This window comes from Moschus berezovskii, chromosome 6 (genome assembly GCF_049115385.1).
Source record: "Moschus berezovskii isolate FMDL1 chromosome 6, NW_MosBer_1.0, whole genome shotgun sequence".
Classification (NCBI taxonomy): Eukaryota; Metazoa; Chordata; class Mammalia; order Artiodactyla; family Moschidae; genus Moschus; species Moschus berezovskii.
The window spans coordinates 47366776-47384068 of record NC_142465.1 but is presented as its reverse complement, the minus strand read 5'-3'; the positions used below and the strand labels follow the sequence as shown (position 1 = coordinate 47384068).

At 38.7% G+C, this 17293-nt stretch overlaps 1 protein-coding gene across 2 annotated transcripts in view; it reads right to left on the bottom strand.

Moving 5' to 3' along the window:
• The window catches only part of PTPRR (protein tyrosine phosphatase receptor type R), a 282539-nt gene that overhangs the window by 146661 nt on the left and 118585 nt on the right, over positions 1-17293 (bottom strand). The window contains exon 1 of one of the 2 annotated variants that reach the window (XM_088836978.1): positions 141-264. The exons of the other annotated variant lie outside the window; for it this stretch is intronic. The gene's annotated coding sequence lies outside the window, so the exon portion shown is untranslated. Of the gene's footprint in view, positions 1-140; positions 265-17293 lie in introns of those variants that run through there. 2 annotated transcript variants of the gene reach the window in all.

Below are 17293 nucleotides of genomic sequence, written 5' to 3'. Positions count from 1 at the left end.
GGAGGCTAAAGCTATTTCCCTAGGTATCACAAAGATTCTCTGCTGACTCACTCATATGCATGCACAAGAACAGCTACAGACAGAAATCTCCAGTCAACCTCTTAACCTAGCACTGTTAGTGTCACGAAAGATTTTCTTACCTGTTTGGAAACTGGCTGTATGCTGTGTTAAGTTTGGCTTCCATTTGTACTCCTCTTTGTGTTATTTCTTCACCTTGGAGAGCCGGACTAACCAGAAAGCTTTCTAACCTGGTGTACTGAGAGGAAGCCCCATTCAGTCACCTGGAGGTAACTGCCTGGCGCTATTTCAAGACGCTGCAGATCCCAGGCCTACTGTAGCAGCCTGTACATTCCCAAGAGATACCTCAGGTGCTTTCTGTTTCGACAGTTTATAAGAACTGAAATGCACAGGGATTTTTTTTTTCATGACCATTAGAGAAACTATAATATGAGAACTCTATGGACTATAGACAAGCTATATGAAGGTTTTTATTTTTTTTCCTGCCCTTAAAAATTATATATGTTCACAAGGTATTTTCATGAGAAAGTTCTTCTGAAAGTTCCACTGTTTTCTGTAAAATTTCCTATTCGTGCAAGGGACTTCATGGATATCTCATTTCAGCTTTCACCAGGATTTAGAGAGCAGGCATTGTTAGTAATCTTTTAATTGATAGGGAAATTAAAGTGATTAAAAAAAAAAACCCATGTAATGAATGTGGTGTTCAAATACAGGTTGGTCTGCTTCTATAACTGATTATTTTTTCCCGTTATACCACATGCACACCTTTATGCAGAGGGATATCAGATAAATGATTGCTTTTATTATTATAAGTGAAATATTTGGTTTAAAAAACAGGAGGGAATGAAGATAATTTTAAGGTATGATCTCTGTCTTTAAGAAGCTAACAGAAAAAAAGCTGTTGAAACAGTATGGGGATTCCATGAGCTATGGCCACAAGATAATGCAAGCAAGATTGAAATAAATCTTAACCATTTATACATTATGAGTAGAACAGGAAATTGATTTTTTAAAGCAATGGGGCACTATCAAGGTTCTTAAAAATGCTCATGATCTTTGATCCAGTAATTCCCTACCTGCATATTTATCAATGATTTCAATGAATAAAAAGAAACAGACACAAAGATTTTCTTTGTAGTATGTGTGTGTCTGTTCTCAGTTGTGTTTAACTCTTTGCAACCCCATGGAGTAGGGCCCTCCAGGGTCCTCTGTCCGTGGCATTTTCCAGGCAAGAATGCTGGAATGGGTTGCCATTTTCTGCTTCAGGGGATCTTTGCAACCCAGGGATTGAACCCGCGTCTCTTGGAACTCCTGCATCGCAGGCAGATACTTTACTGCTGAGCCCCCCGCGAAGCCCTCTTTTCAGTATTATAGTAAAAAATCAGAAGCAACTTAAATGAACATTGGTGCAAAAGGATAAATATATTATGGTACATCAATGGGAGGTAATTATTGCATAATTCTCTTTCTTGTTTCTGCATCATTAGCTCACCCTCTCTTTTGTGTCTTTCTAATTTGCCTTTCAGTGTGCTACATTTCTTACAGTGAAACAAGTCAAATTGAAAGATCTCCTTGTCCAGCTATCACCCCCTTTCATTTTGCTCCTTTCAAACAAACTTCTAAAAAAAATTGTCCATGTTTATTGTTTCTGGTTCCTCTATTCTACCTCCTTTATTTCTATATTGGATCCTGCTACATTAAGCCAGGATTGCCATATCCAGTGGTCAGTTCTCAGTCTCCATCTTGCTTGACCTATGAGCAGATTTTGACACAAGTGATTCGTTCTTCTTCCCTGATGTTCTTTCCTCACCAGGCTTCCATGATGCCACACTTTCTTAGTTTTGTATCTCATTCACCACCTCTCCTTTTCAAGTCTCCTTTGCTCACTTCTCTTCATCTTCCTGAACTCTCTGTACTGGAGGGCCCAGTCCTCAATTCTCCTGCAATGCCAGAGACCTGGGTTTGATTCCTGGGTTGGGAAGATCCCCTGGAGAAGGGAATGGCTATCCATTCCAGCATTCTGGCCTGGATAAATTCACGGACAGAGGAGCCTGGCAGGCTACAATCCATGGGGTTGCAGAGTCAGACACAGCTGAGCGATTTTCACTATATTGTGTACCAGGAACTATCAAAGTGTTGCTGGTCAACTACACTTTAAAAACAAATAAACTCATGAAAAAAGAGATTGAGTTTGTGGTTACCAGAGGTGAGGGCAAGGGGAGGGGGAATTCAATAAAGGTAGTTAAAAGGTACAAACTTCCAGTTATAAGATAATATAGGGGTGTAATGTGCAACATAGTAAATATAATTAACAGTGTTGTATGTTACATGCAAAAGTTAAGAGAGTAAATCTTAGTTCTCCTTGGAAGGAAGACACGTTTTCCCTGTTTCTCTCACTTTGTACCTATATGAAATGATGGGTGTTCACTAAACTTATGGCCAGCATTTAATGATGTATGAAAGTCAGACTATCATGTTGCACACCTTAAACTTATGCAGTGCTGTTTTTCAATTATACCTATAAAAATTTGTGAGGAAAAATAAAAATAAAAACCGTCTAGAGTTCCTTCTTGATCTCCCTAATAGCATCCCTCCTCCGCTCCTCCATCCCCATCTGATCCACCCTGGCTACCATCTTCTGCTACTCTTCCTCTTATTTTACCCCAGACCTTCTTATCTCCTTGCTGATCTCCCAACACAGCGAACTCCTCCTCCACTCACAGCTTTTGTATTGCTGTCTCACTGTTAGAAACTCTTTTCCTGAGATATATATCGGACTCACACCGTCATTTTACTCAGGTCTCTACTCAAACACTACCTTTTCAGAGATGCCTTGCCTAAATCAGACTATTTTAAAATATCATCTTGCCTGTTACTTGTGCTTCCTTACCCTGCCTTACTTTTTATTTCAAAACACTTTTCATCACTGATACATAATACTCTCTCCCAACTAGGAAATATTAACCAAGATAGCCATTTTGCTTTCTGATTAACCACACAGTCTAGACAATGCCTAGCTTATGGCAGAAGCTCAATAAATATCTTTTGAATGAATAAAGCAGATTCATAATTTAAGATTAGATAAGCATAAATGCTAAATGTTCTCGTTGTTTAGTCGTTAGGTCGTGTTCAACTCCTTTGCAACCCCGTGGACCAAAGGACCAGGCTCCTCTGTCCAAAGGATTTCTCAGACAAGAATACTGGAGTGGGTTGCCATTTCCTTCTTCAGCAGATCTTCTCGACCCAGGGGTTGAACCCGCATCTCCAGCATTGGAGGCAGATTCTTTACCACTGGGCCACCAGGGAAGCCCTAAATGCAAAGTATGTATGCTTTAGAACTACACAAGTACGTTAAGATTTGTAAAGTGATACAAAGATATTAAAATAATTGTGAGTAATGGTTTTTGAACAAAAAGTTATAATGTTGCACTAATTCCCAAGATTTTTTTAAATAGATCTTTCTTCCCCTGAACCGACTGAAATCCTTAATCCCCAAGATTTTTAAAATATAAAATCACCATGTGTAGTTGGGAAATGACATCAGTGACAGTTACAGAAAATGCAGTTGCTCTTTTTGAGAAATGACTAGCTTCAGCCACATATCTCAGAGGAAAAAAACCACAGGGATTTCAGAGTTAATATCATTCATGTACCTTTGAACATTATCTCCTATTCGGTACAGCACACCAGATAAGTGCAGCAATTCAGAGTCAGAGGGTCTGGATCTGAAGCATAGCTCTTCCAGATGACTTTACTGTAGTGACTTAACCACTATCAAGGTCAGTACTTTTTAAGACTATTTTTCAGAGCAGTTTTAGGTTCATAGCAAAGTTGAATGGAAGATTTTCCATATATCTCCTACTCCCACACACATCCCTAGCTTCCCTAATTAACAACATTTCTCCCCCAAATTTGAACCCCAGAATAGTACATTGATTGTCAACTGATAAACCTACATTGACACATCAGTTCAGTTCAGTTCAGTCGCTCAGCTGTGTCTGACTTTTTGTGACCCTGTGGACTGCAGCACGCCAGGCTTCCCTGTCCACCACCAACTCCAGGAGCTTGCTCAAACTCATGTCCATAGAGTTGGTGATGCCATCCAACCATCTCATCCTCTGTCTTCCCCTTCTTCCCCTTCTCCTCCAGCCTTCAGTCTTTCCCAGGATCAGAGTCTTTTCCAATGAGTCGGTTCTTCCCATCAGGTGGTCAAAATATTGGAATTTCAGCTTCAGCATCAGTATTTCCAATGAATACTCAGGACAGATTTCCTTTAGGATTGACTGGTTGGATCTCCTTGCAGTACAAGGGACTCTCAAGAGTATTCTCCAACACCACAGTTCAAAAGTATCAATACTTTGGGGCTCAGCTTTCTTTATAGTCCAACTGTCACATCCATACACGACTACTGGAAAATCCAGAGCTTTGACTAGACGGACCTTTGTTGGCAAAGTAATGTCTCTGCTTTTAAATATGCTGTCTAGGTTGGTCATAGCTTTTCTTACAAGGAACAAGCATCTTTTAATTTCGTGACTGCAGTCACCATCTGAAGTGATTTTGGAGTCCCCCTAAAATAAAGTCTGTGACTGTTTCCATTGTTTACGCATCTATTTGCCATGAAGTGATGGAACCAGATGCCATGATCTTAGTTTTCTGAATGTTGAGTTTTAAGCCAACTTTTTCACTCTCCTCTTTCACTTTCCTCAAGAGGCTTCTTAGTTCCTCTTCACTTTCTGCCATAAGGGTGGTGTCATCTGTGTATCTGAGGTTATTGATATTTCTCCTGGAAATCTTGATTCCAGCTTGTGCTTCATCCAGACTGGCATTTTGCATGATGTACTCAGAATATAAGTTAAATAAGCAGGGTGACAAATACAGCCTTAATGTACTTCTTTCCCAATTTGGAACCAGTCTGTTGTTCCACGTCCAGTTTTAAATGTTGCTTCGTGACCTGCATACAGATTTCTCAGGAGGCAGGTCAGTCAGGTTACTGACACATCACTATCATCTAAAGTCCGTAGTTTACATTAGGGTTCATTCTTGGTGTTGAACATTCTGTGAGTTTTGACAAATGAATAATGACACGAAATCACTATTATAGTATCGCAGAGTATTTTTACTGCTGTAAAAATCCTCTGTGCTTCAACATTCATCCCTCTCACATTCCTAACCACTGATCTTTTTATTGTCTCCATAGTTTTCCTTTTCCAGAATCTCATAGTTAGAATCATAGTCGGTAGCCTTTTCAGATTAGCTTATTTCATTTAGTAATATGAATTTAAATTTCCTCCATGTCTCTTCATGACTTGCTGGTTCATTTCTTTTTAGCACAGAGCTGTGTGTGTGTGCTTAGTCGCTCAGTTGTGTCTGATTCTTTGTGACCCCATGGACTGTAGCCCATGAGGCTCCCCTGTCCATGGGGATTCTCCAGGCAATAATATTGGAATGGGTTGCCATGCCCTCCTTCAGGGGATCTTTCCAACCCAAGGATTGATACCAGGTCTCCCAAATTGCAGTCTCATTCCTTACCATCTGAGCTACCAGGGAGGCCCAAGAATACTAACGTGGGTAGCCTATCCCTTCTCCAGGGGATCTTTCCAACTCAGGAATCGAACCAGGGTCTCCTGCATTGCAGGCGATTATATTTAGGGGAGGCTTGAATGGTATTTAATTGTCTGGATGTACCAAATTTTATTTATTCATTCACCTACTGAAGGATATTTTCCAAGTTAGCTTCCAAGTTTTGGCAAATATGAATAAAGTTGCTATAAACACCCATATGCAGCTTTATGTGTTCCATGTACGCATCCTAGAGGGCTGTTAAGGGGACTGATTGAGATAAAGCTTCTATGATGTTTATCATGCTGTCTGGAACCTAGTAGGCATTCAATAAATATTACCATTAATTACTTTGCTATTTTTAAGCTGAGCAGATATTTTTGTCTTTATTTCACAGGTAAGGATACTAAAATCCAAAAAACTCAAATGATGAACAAGAAGTAGCAGAACCAGAGCTCATAGCCAGGACTTCCTCCTACTCTAATCTCAGTTGTTCTATTATTATGTCATGGGGCTGTTCTGTAGGACTCAAGCAATGGTAGATCAATTCTGCTTATGGAAAATGATGCTTTGTCTCTCTGTTAACTTTCCTGCTGTATCTCTTATTAAGATTATAATTTATATTGGGCTTTATACACATACTAACTCCTCTAATATCTCACAGGATAATCACATTTCCATACTAATGAAATATTTAACAGTGGAGAGATGAGGGAGGAGAGGGTGACTAATTCAACCAGTTATGTTGCCTTTAGATCACTTCATAGGCACCAAATGAGGATTCTGGAAGCATACATGTAATTTTAAAAATCCACATGTAATCATATTATTGAAAAATCTTTTCTAGAGGATGTTGGTCAAGGAACTTAGCTGCCAAAAATATAGAATTAACGTGAGAGGAACTACAGCTTCAAATAATGATGTGTGCATCTGAGAATTCAGGAAAATCTGGTTTAATGAGAAAACCAATGAGTTAGAAATAACTGCGTGTCTTTTCTTTTTATATGAGAGCTTAAGAAGCTTCTTGGGAAAAAAACATGTAGTAGGGGAAGTGGGGGTTGGGTCTCAAGAGAGGGATTTAAGGACAATGGACTTGGGTGAAATGGAAGAGGAGGAGAGAAGAATTTAGGTAGACTTTGTCCAGAACTCTGGGGAAATTAAGCTTGAAAAAATGAAATGGTTGGATGGCATCACTGACTCAATGGACATGAGTCTGAGCAAGCTCTGGGAGATGGTGAAGGACAGGGAAGCCTGGCATGCTGCAGTCCATGGAGTCACAAAGAGTCAGACACGACTTAGTGACTGAACAACAACAAAACAGAACATCATTTCGGGCACATACATTACCAAGGAACACACAAGCATGGTAGAAGAGAGGCACTATAAAAATCCCCTTCCTTTGGTGTCACACAGAACAGAGCTTCAGCCCACAGAGGGCTCATGCAGCGAATCAGGTCTCATGCATCCTCAGTCAAGAGACACGGGGTCTTAAGTATCAGCAGCAATCAGACAACAGCGTCCTCAGCGCAGCTATCGATGGCATCAGCATCAGTAGAGGAAGTCTCGATATAGACACAGGCAGATATCACCGCTGCCAACAGCTATGGCTACTTGGAGGCACAGGAAACCCCAGAGCAGGTGACCCCAGGAGTGAGGGCAGGAGACATTTGTCCTGCATGTGATATGCAAAACCAAAAGAACTGTAACTTATGAGAAAATGTTGATGTCTTTCAGGGAGTCTCAGTAAATATGAAAGTGGGAGAATTGAAGAAGTTGGAGTTAAGGTGGTAGTCAGAGTTTAGGTGTAAGGTGGGGCAAGCAGCAAGTACAATATCCGTAATCTCTGTTATCACTGTTCTGATGCAGGTCTTATCACTGTGATAAGACCTGTGCTGGTAAGGCGAGGGCAATACAGGTTTCTTCAGACTGTTTTGGTTTGCCACAAACTCCAACATGCAATTCTCTGTCACTTTTCAACTACTTCACTCTTTTTCATCATTTGGATCTCAGTTTAAATGATACTTCCTCAGGGATTCTTTTGTTACACTCCCCAAATATAAATTAAATTAAACTTATTTTACAGGCTGAAATTGTTTCTAAATATGACAACTATTATAATGTACCACTCAAAGTCTCTAGAAAGTTCAAGCAAATAATCAGTATGTTGGAATAGCTTCCAACAGAATAATAAGAGATGAGATAAATCTTTAATGATTTTCTAACAAACCACAAATGAAAATTTCACAGTAACTCCAGAATAAATTAAAATAAATTCTCATCCACTGAATGAGAATAAATTCACATTTGTGATTGGCGGTGAGCTTAGTCACCAAGTTGTGTCCAACTCTTGCAATTCCATGGACTGTAGCCTGCCAGGTTCCTCTGTCCATGGGATTCTTCAAGCAAGAATACTGGAGTGGGTAACCATTTCCTTCTCCAGGGGATCTTCCTGACCCAGGAATCGAACCCAGATTTCCTGCATTGCAAGCAGATTTCTTTACCAGCTGTGCTATGAGGGAAGCCTGACATTTGTGATTAACTCATCAGAATTCTTCTGGCCTTATTATTTTTCAATTTTGTTTTTGTCATATGATAAAAATATAGCCACATCATTTATTATCCATACACTTCATTAGAGTGTATATATAATTTTTTTGTATTACATTAAATTAGAGAACTAAAATGAGAACTTAAAATTTACTATTTCCTTTACTCCAAACGCACTGACAAAGTTTCATGATTAATTAACATCAATAGAATCATTCCTAATATAAAAAGAAAACAAAAATCTGAAGCATTAAATGTATCTTATTTGATGTGCTTTCTTTACAGTGTTGTTTTTGAGTACTGCTGGTTGCCATGTATTTTGAGGATAGCAATTGCTAAACAACAAATGTCCAAAAATATTTTATTGAGTCCTGTATTTCAAAATGTGTTTAGAAAAATTTTAATAACAAATGATATGTCTTCTAATTCATCTGAACATCCTGACATAGACACAATAAAAGTGTGTTTATTTGAAACTCATCAGAGTATACAGATTTTTTTATGACAGTTTTCTTAGGCTTGTGAATAACATTGACTCTGTGACTACGAATTAGATCTTACAAAGTTCCAATTTGTACCTCCAAAGTAAAAATGGTTATGTCATTTATGAATATGTTTTTGTTCAATATGATTGGTCATTTTATCAGTGCTGAAGACAATCATGAAAACTAAGGGAAATTACATGCAGAACAACAAATTTGTTAGGCTCTTGCCTTGCATCTGGAAATGAATTACTGAGGTAGAACACACCTGTTGCATTTGAGAATTCATATTGTTAGGGGATCATACAAGGCAGTAAGTAAACTAAGAACTAAGAGCTACTTTGCTAAACACTACCTAGGCCGAGTCTCCATATTTAAAAAGTTTAGTTTAATCCTTAAAATTTTTGGTTAAGTTGTCTAACCAGAATCATAAAGAACATATTATAAAATAAGCAATAACCAATGAAGGAGTATGAAAATGTCACATCCTTCTCTTTGCTTTTTTTCTCTTCACTTTTTCTTTGAGTCTGCTGCCTGTTTGGTTTCCCATTCTTAGGGCGGATGTCTACTTGATTCACTCAGTAAATATTTATTAAACTTCTAACATATGCCAAGTACTGGATACGTTGGACATACAGTGGTTATTAAGGCTCCATCTCTGCCCCACCCAGTCCTTTCTTGCTCCAAAGGCAAATCCCTCCACTTATGTTCTCATCCCCTGTTGTCTTCTTGAGAATTGTTTTCCTTTTCTGTCTTCTGCATTATCAGTTCCTTTCTCAGTACTGGACTGTTCCTATAAACATATAAATATGTATAAGATACATATATATAGATATGTATCTTGAAAATTAAACCTTCATAGAGTCCATATCTTTCTCTACTGATTGTCCCATTTCTCTGATTCCCATCACGTGAAATATTGGTTAGCCAAAAGATTTGTTTGGGTTTTTCTATAAGATCTTATGGAAAAACCTGAACGAATCTTTTGGTCAACCCAATACTTTCAAGCAAATCTTGTGTAGTCTTTGCCCCATTGTTATCTCTATTTCACTCTTCAAACACTCTCATCTAACACTGACCCCCAACAACTGAAAGAAACCAGTCTTGTTAAGAGCATCAACGACCTCCACATTGTCAGGTCTAATAGACATTTATATATCTTAATCTCATTTTCAGAAGCTCTTTGGCACAGTTGAGTATTCTTTCCTTCCTGAAACTTTCTTCTCCTAGCTTCTGTGGCATTGTATTCTCTCAACTTTTCTTCGACATTAATGATTTTCCTTCTCATTTTCTTTGTTGACATTTCTTCTGCCCAGCTTCTAAATGCTGATGAACCTTAGGGTTCCTTCCTGGACACCTTCTATTTTCTATCTTACTCTTTCTTTAGGAGCTATTACCTAGCCCTAGGCTTTGCACACTCTTGATGTGCTGATGTTTACCAAATATCTATCTCCAGGCCAGTTCCGATATCTAACTGCTACCCAGTATCTCCATCTGCATATCCAAAAGGAATCTGAAACTTAATATTCTGAATTGAGATTCTGACTGTTCTTCAGCCTGTTATTCTTCGAACTTTCCCATCTTAGTAACTGGAACTACTAACCATCCAATTGCACAAGATAACAACTTGAAGGACCCGTGAATACTTCCTTACCCACCACACACACTGTCCTCAAGATCTCTCCATTCTGCCCCAGATACACAATAAATCTTCCCATTTTGATCTGTCTCTATTGTCAACACCAAGTTTAAACTTCCATTATCTATATCTTAGTACACTGACATAATATCCCTGTTCCCATTCTTGCTTCTTTCCAATTCATTCTTCACAGAGCATCAAGAAAGATCTTTAAAACTCTAAGTAAGATCATATCTATTCCATGCAAAAATTCTTTAAGGCTTCTTTCCCGTTTCTTTTAGAAGAAAGTTCCAACTTCATACCTTGGCCTACAAAGCCCTACACTGTCTTCAACTCACTTCACTAACCTCATCTTCCTCTTTTTTCAATGTTCCCACCACAGTGGCATTCTCTCTGCTTTGCAAATGGTTTTTACTGGCTCTTCCTTATGTTTATAATGCTGTTTTGCCAAATCTTGAAATTCTGTTTTACTCTCTTTCAGGTCTGGTTCAAGTGTCCATCCTTATGGTGGTTATTTTCATCATCTTATCTAGAGAAACCACTCATTCTCATCCTCAACACAGTGTCTGTGTTTCTTTCATAGGTCTTATTCTAGTCTCTAATGACTATACTTATGTATTCACTTTATATATTTGTCTGAACGTTAGCAATTTGAGGAGTAAGTCAGATTGGCTGTGTTCAACCCAGTGTCCATCATAGTTCCTGGCACATAAGTAGGTACTCAACAAATTTTTTTGTTAAGCAGACAAATGGAAGCAAAAAGTAGATACCAAAGAGTGAAAGGAAATAAAAAACAAAAAACAGTTATCTAAAGACCTTGGTAAAGAAAACATAAGAAGCTCCAAGAGCATCTTTTAAGGGCACATGACACTTACTCCTTGGAAGGAAAGTTATGACCAACCTAGATAGCATATTAAAAAGCAGAGACATTACTTTGCCAACCAAGGTCCGTCTAGTCAAGGCTATGGTTTTTCCAGTGGTCATGTATGGATGTGAGAGTTGGACTGTGAAGAAAGCTGATTGCTGAAGAATTGATGCTTTTGAACTGTGGTGCTGGAGAAGACTCTTGAGAGTCCCTTGGACTGCAAGGAGATCCAACCAGTCCATTCTAAAGGAGATCAGTCCTGGGTGTTCATTGGAAGGACTGATGCTAAAGCTGAAACTCCAATACTTTGGCCACCTCATGTGAAGAGTTGACTCACTGGAAAAGACTCTGATGCTGGGAGGGATTGAGGGCGGGAGGAGAAGGGGACGACAGAGAATGAGATGGCTGGATGGCATCACCAACTCAATGGACATGAGTTTGAGTGAACTCCGGGAGTTGGTGATGGACAGGGAGGTCTGGCGTGCTGTGATTCATGGGGTCGCAAAGAGTCGGACACGACTGAGCGACTGAACTGAACTGAACTGAACCTTTCAATCAGGAGAAGAGAAGTGTAGGGTCCACTTATCATTCTAACCACACCTGAACACTAATCTTATCTTCAAAGAGCACTTCAGTGTATTTATAGACCCAGTTACACAACTTAGCCATGTAGTCTGAGTCTATATGTAGTGTTTATTATGCACATCATGTGTGTTATATGTGCATGCATGCATGCTGAGTCATTCAATTGTGTCTGACTCTTTGTGACCCTATAGACCGTAGTTCACTAGGCTCCTCTGTTCATGGAATTTTCCAGGCAAGAATACGGGTTGCCATTTCCTCCTCCAGGGGATATTCCTAACCTAGATTCATGTCTCCTGTGTCTCCTGCATTTGCAGGTGGATTCTCCATCCCTGAGCCATCTGGGAAGCCCATGTTATATGCACCTGCATTAAATAAAACACACACAAATCTAGACACAACACACCAGGTATTATTTTATAGTTGTTGTTCCTAATTCCTCATAAGAAGTTAAAGATTGTGACTGAGGTCCAAGCATCACAAATTTAGTTCCTCTAAAATAAAAGTTTATCTTCACATATTGAATCTCAGTAAGATCATGTATGAAAGAAGTTGAGAGCCATCGAAGAAATTAAATATGCACTTCTTAAACAATATCCAGGTGTGATATTTATATTTCTTTGTCATTAGGGATGATATAGCACTAATTTTTTTCACACCATGGATATATTAGCACATGTTCTCCTGGATAGGTATAGGTTTCATAAATATCTTAACATTTTACTAAGTAACAAGAAGTCCACTCTTTATCAGAAATCCGTTCCGTTCCGTCACTCAGTCGTGTCCGACTCTTTGCGACCCCGTGGACTGTAGCCTACCAGGCTTCTCTGTCCATGGGATTCTCCAGGCAAGAATACTGGAGTGGGTTACCGTTTCCTTCTCCAGGGGATCTTCCTGACCCAGGGATCGAACCCGGGTCTCCCGCATTGAAGGCAGATGCTTTAACCTCTGAGCCACCAGGAAAGCCCATTAAACATCAGAAAATATCCTTGTTGACAAGAAAAAAATATTCAAATATTTGACGTGTAAGTCATTTCAAAAAAGAGATGGGTTTTCATAAAATAAGCCCAGTTCAAGCCCTGGTATGTAAATTTACAGCACCCCAAATAACCCACGTCAGGAGAACTTTGTCATGAGGCAAAATCTCAGAGAGCAACTCGTCAGATCAGTCAGCCAGTCCTTTTAACTCGCAGCTCATTGTAAATAACATTGTAACATGTGATTAAGCAGAAGCTGAGGGTCACAATGATACAAACAAAATAAAGGAAAGCCTAATAAATTCTTGTTTCTCTAAATGCCCAGGTTACCTCCCAACTTGGAGGTATAGCAAGTATCTGGAAAATGATGCCCAGGTTGGAATATGCTGCTAAACTGCACATTTGGAAACTTCAGTGAATATGGTTACACACATTGGTTTGACTGTTTTTGCTAAAGCAAAAATCCAAAACATAATAAGGAATTGCTGTTGTTCAGTCAGTAAGTTATGTCCAATTCTTTGTAACCCCAATGGACTGCAACATGCCAGGCTCCTCTGTCCTTCACTATCTCCCGGAGTTTGCTCAAATTTATGTCCATTGAGCCGGTGATACTATCTAACCATCTCATCCTCTACTGCCCCCTTCTCCTTTGGCTTTCAATCTTTTCCAGAATCAGAGTTTTTCCCAATGAGTTGGATTTTCACACGAGGTGGCCAAAGTATTAGAGCTTCAGCTTCAGCAACAAAATAGGAATAATAAAATACCTGAACACTGCCTCCCTCTTCACACTTGTCTAAACGAGTTTTCCCCTTGCCCGGTACTTTTCAGACACACTATTCTTGCCATGCTGTGGCTGTCCAGGTTGATTGTGAAATCCTTGAGTGCTTACAGAATGAGGCACAGTGTCACAGAGAAATAGGAACTAGCTTACATACTAGGCCTAGTGATTAGGTCAGAGAAGAATAGTGCTAAGGGGAGGAATAAGGCAAAACTTGACTATACAAGGTTTTATATCAACATTACCAATAATAGCTAATGTTTAGGTGGTACTTGCTGTGTTCCAGTAACTAGAAGTGCTTACCCTTAATACAGTGACCTAGTTAATCTTTGCAATAAACTCACGAGGTAGGTACAATTATTGTCCTCATTTACTAATGAGGAAACTGAGGCTCAAGAGTATTAATGATTTCCCAAAGATCACATAATTATTAAGTCATTCATATTCTCCCTCTCCACACACACAACACACACACACACAGATAGGATTCATTAACATAGACTATACTTAAATTAGTTTGAATGGCAATTTTTAAAAAGAACTACTGTGGTATAGCAGAATGAGAGTTGAATGAATATATGTATATAGTTGATGCATATAATATATATTCTAAAATATAAAGATTTAGGTTATAATCCTGGATCTTCCACAAATTATATGAGTTGGGTAGTCACTTTGTCACTTTATATCTCTGGAGTTTAGTTTTCTTAGGTTTAAATGGATAGAGTTGACTCTACACTCTTAGATTGTCCATTGTGATGATTAATTTTACATGTTAATTTGATTTGGTCACAAGGTACCCAGATATTTGGTTGACTGTTACCCTGGGTATGTCTGTAAGGATGTTTCTGGATGAGATTAACATTGCATCTGTGGGCTGAGTAAAGCAGATTGCTCTTTCCCACATGGATGGGCCTCGTCCGATCCACTGCAGTCCTGAATACAACAGAAAGGCTGAGATAGAGAGCATTTGTTCTCTCTGCTTATAAGCTTCAAGTTGGGACATTGGTCATCTCTTGCTTTAGGACTCGGACTTGGATGTTTAGAACTTACGTCACTGGTTCTCCTGGTTCTCAGGACTTGGAATTCATTCTGGAACTGCCATCAACTCATCCAGGTCTCGGATTGCTGACTTCAGATTTTTGAACTTCCTGGCCTTCATAACCATGTGAGGTAATTCTTTATAATAAATCTAGATATGACTCCTATTGGTTCAGTTTTTTTTCCAGAGAACCCATCACTAACACACCCATATAATAACAATGACACTCAGTGATAAAAAACAGTTTTCTTCGGATTTCTTGTGATTGAACTTTTTCTTGCACATCCTCCTGGAGTTTGTAGAAAGTTTTGGCTGTCATCCTATAGACTATAAGGATAAAAACAGATGGTGTGCGGGTGTAGCAAAGTAGATTGTGGTTACCAAACTGAGAGAATATTTATCAAAAACCTGTAAGAGTCAGTTTGTCTTTAACCTGTAATGCTGAACAGAATACTTATACAACCAAAATAACTGCCACCCTTTACTTTTTTAGTTTTCTTGTCTGACAGCAAAGAAAAAATATTAGGGTACATGAGCTTCTCTCCGAAATGAACTAAATAATACTAAACAACTATTGAATTACTCACAAAATACAAGCAACACCAACCTAAAACAGCTATCTTTGCAAACATTATTTGTTAAATTGATACAATTTTACCAAGAATAACATTCTCACAGATGTCTCTTCATGATTGGCAAAATATTGTTTCATTTACTCCATTAAGCAATGATAAGCAAATTATACTGAAGAGTTGTGTAGAAGAAGCCATATTTTGTGAGATGTTAACCGATGTATAGTTATAGGGATTAAGTATATGACACAATACTTAAAGTGGATTTGCATGTTAACAGCAATGACCGGGCAGTGAATTTGTAATTAGTTTCACATGTACTGTTATACGTTTTGTAAATACCTGTTAGATAATTGTTAAGAAATAAGGCATGGAAATGTCTTATTTTACAAAAAAAAAAGGCCTGAAATAGAAATATAAATGTAACTACATATGGCAAAATGACCTACTTCAACTCATGTGAATGAATTAATGTTTGGGTGAATTAGCATCATGCAGATTTAGTTTATATTACTTAGCTACACAGAGTAAAATCTAATTTCATAAGGCTAAACTGTTAATTTTGTCTACAAACTAAAAATTTAGAAAGGATATCTATCATAGCTTATAAAAGGAAATTTTTGATTTGGGGTCATGTTGAAGTTTTGTCACAGAAGCACTTGCTGTCTGTCTGTGTGCCAAGGAGTATGGTCATGTTAAACTGCTGTTTTGTCCTTACAGTCACTCAGTACCCTGCAAATGTTATCACCTCAACACCTTCTGACAAACAGAATTCAAATAATTACTCTGGGCATGGGGAGTTAGCAGTTTCAGATCACAGAGATAAAAATAATGAAGCAATAACCAAAAGAAGCATTCTTTGAAGTTTCCAGGTCAGTAGCACGTTCAAATGTCCAGAGTTGGAGACTAAATCTAAATGGAAGCCCCAAGAAAAGGCAGTATACAAATTAAAGTAGACAGAGGCCAACATGTATTTCTTTCCACACACGTGAAGCTTGAACCTCATGGTAAGAAGATCTCTGGAAGATTCACTGGATGACTGGATAGATACTTTTAATCCAATTCCTATTGGGACTTCCCTCGTGGTCCAGTGGTTAAGACTCCATACTTCTACTGTAGGGACCATGGATTTGATCCCTTGTCAGGGATCTAAGAGCCTGCATGCTGTGCAGTGTGGCCAGAAAGAAAACAAAACAATACTATTCCTGTGGATTCTAATGTGGGAATTCTGGAGTCATGCCAAGAAGACAATAATGGCTGTGAAGAAACAAAATAAGAACCACATGGAAGGAAAAAAAGGACAGGATACTGTCTGAATAAAGAGAGATTTTTCTCCCGTTCCTTATCATCTAACAGAAAACAGGGTAATTTCTTTTCTCTAAGTGCAATTAAGTTGTTTCTACATATTTGATAAATTTTATAGAACTGACAAGCATTCTAGAGAAAAAATTTTCATCCTTCTTTCTGACTACTATTAAAGTGTGTGTGTGTGTGTATACTTACATGCATGGTCAAAAGTAGGGTAAGAGGCACTTAAGGTACAAAACATAAGGAGGCATTCACAGTCAGGGCTGAGTTGAGGTCAAGCATTGGGCGTTTTGGGGATTAGAAAATGGATTTAGAATCAGACAGTCAGCTTGCATGACCCTGAGAATGAATGTCTCCTTACTTTTTGTGCGTAGAGTGCCTTACTTGCCTGCCCCTGTACCTGGCACTGAGTGTGTGTGTGTGTCTGAACTCAAAATTTGGGTCTGTAATTATCAGTAGGCTCTTTACAGTTAGGTGGGTTAGAGCTATTTTACTTTAGCATCTGAAGACCCCTGATGTTAGCTACTTAGGAAACAAGTAAATTTACCTACACTTGCATGAGGAATGCTGGGCTGGAAGAAGCACAAGCTGGAATCAAGATTGCCAGGAGAAATATCAATAACCTCAGATATGCAGATGACACCACCCTTATGGCAGAAAGTGGAGAGGAACTAAAAAGCCTCTTGATGAAAGTGAAAGAGGAGAGTGAAAAGGTTGGCTTGAAGCGCAACATTCAGAAAACAAAGATCATAGATAGCATCTGGTCCCATCACTTCATGGGAAATAGATGGGGAAACAGTGGAAGCAGTGTCAGACTTTATTTTTTGGGGCTCCAAAATCACTGCAGATGGTGACTGTAGCCATGAAATTAAAAGACGCTTACTCCTTGGAAGGAAAGTTATGACCAACCTAGATAGCATATTA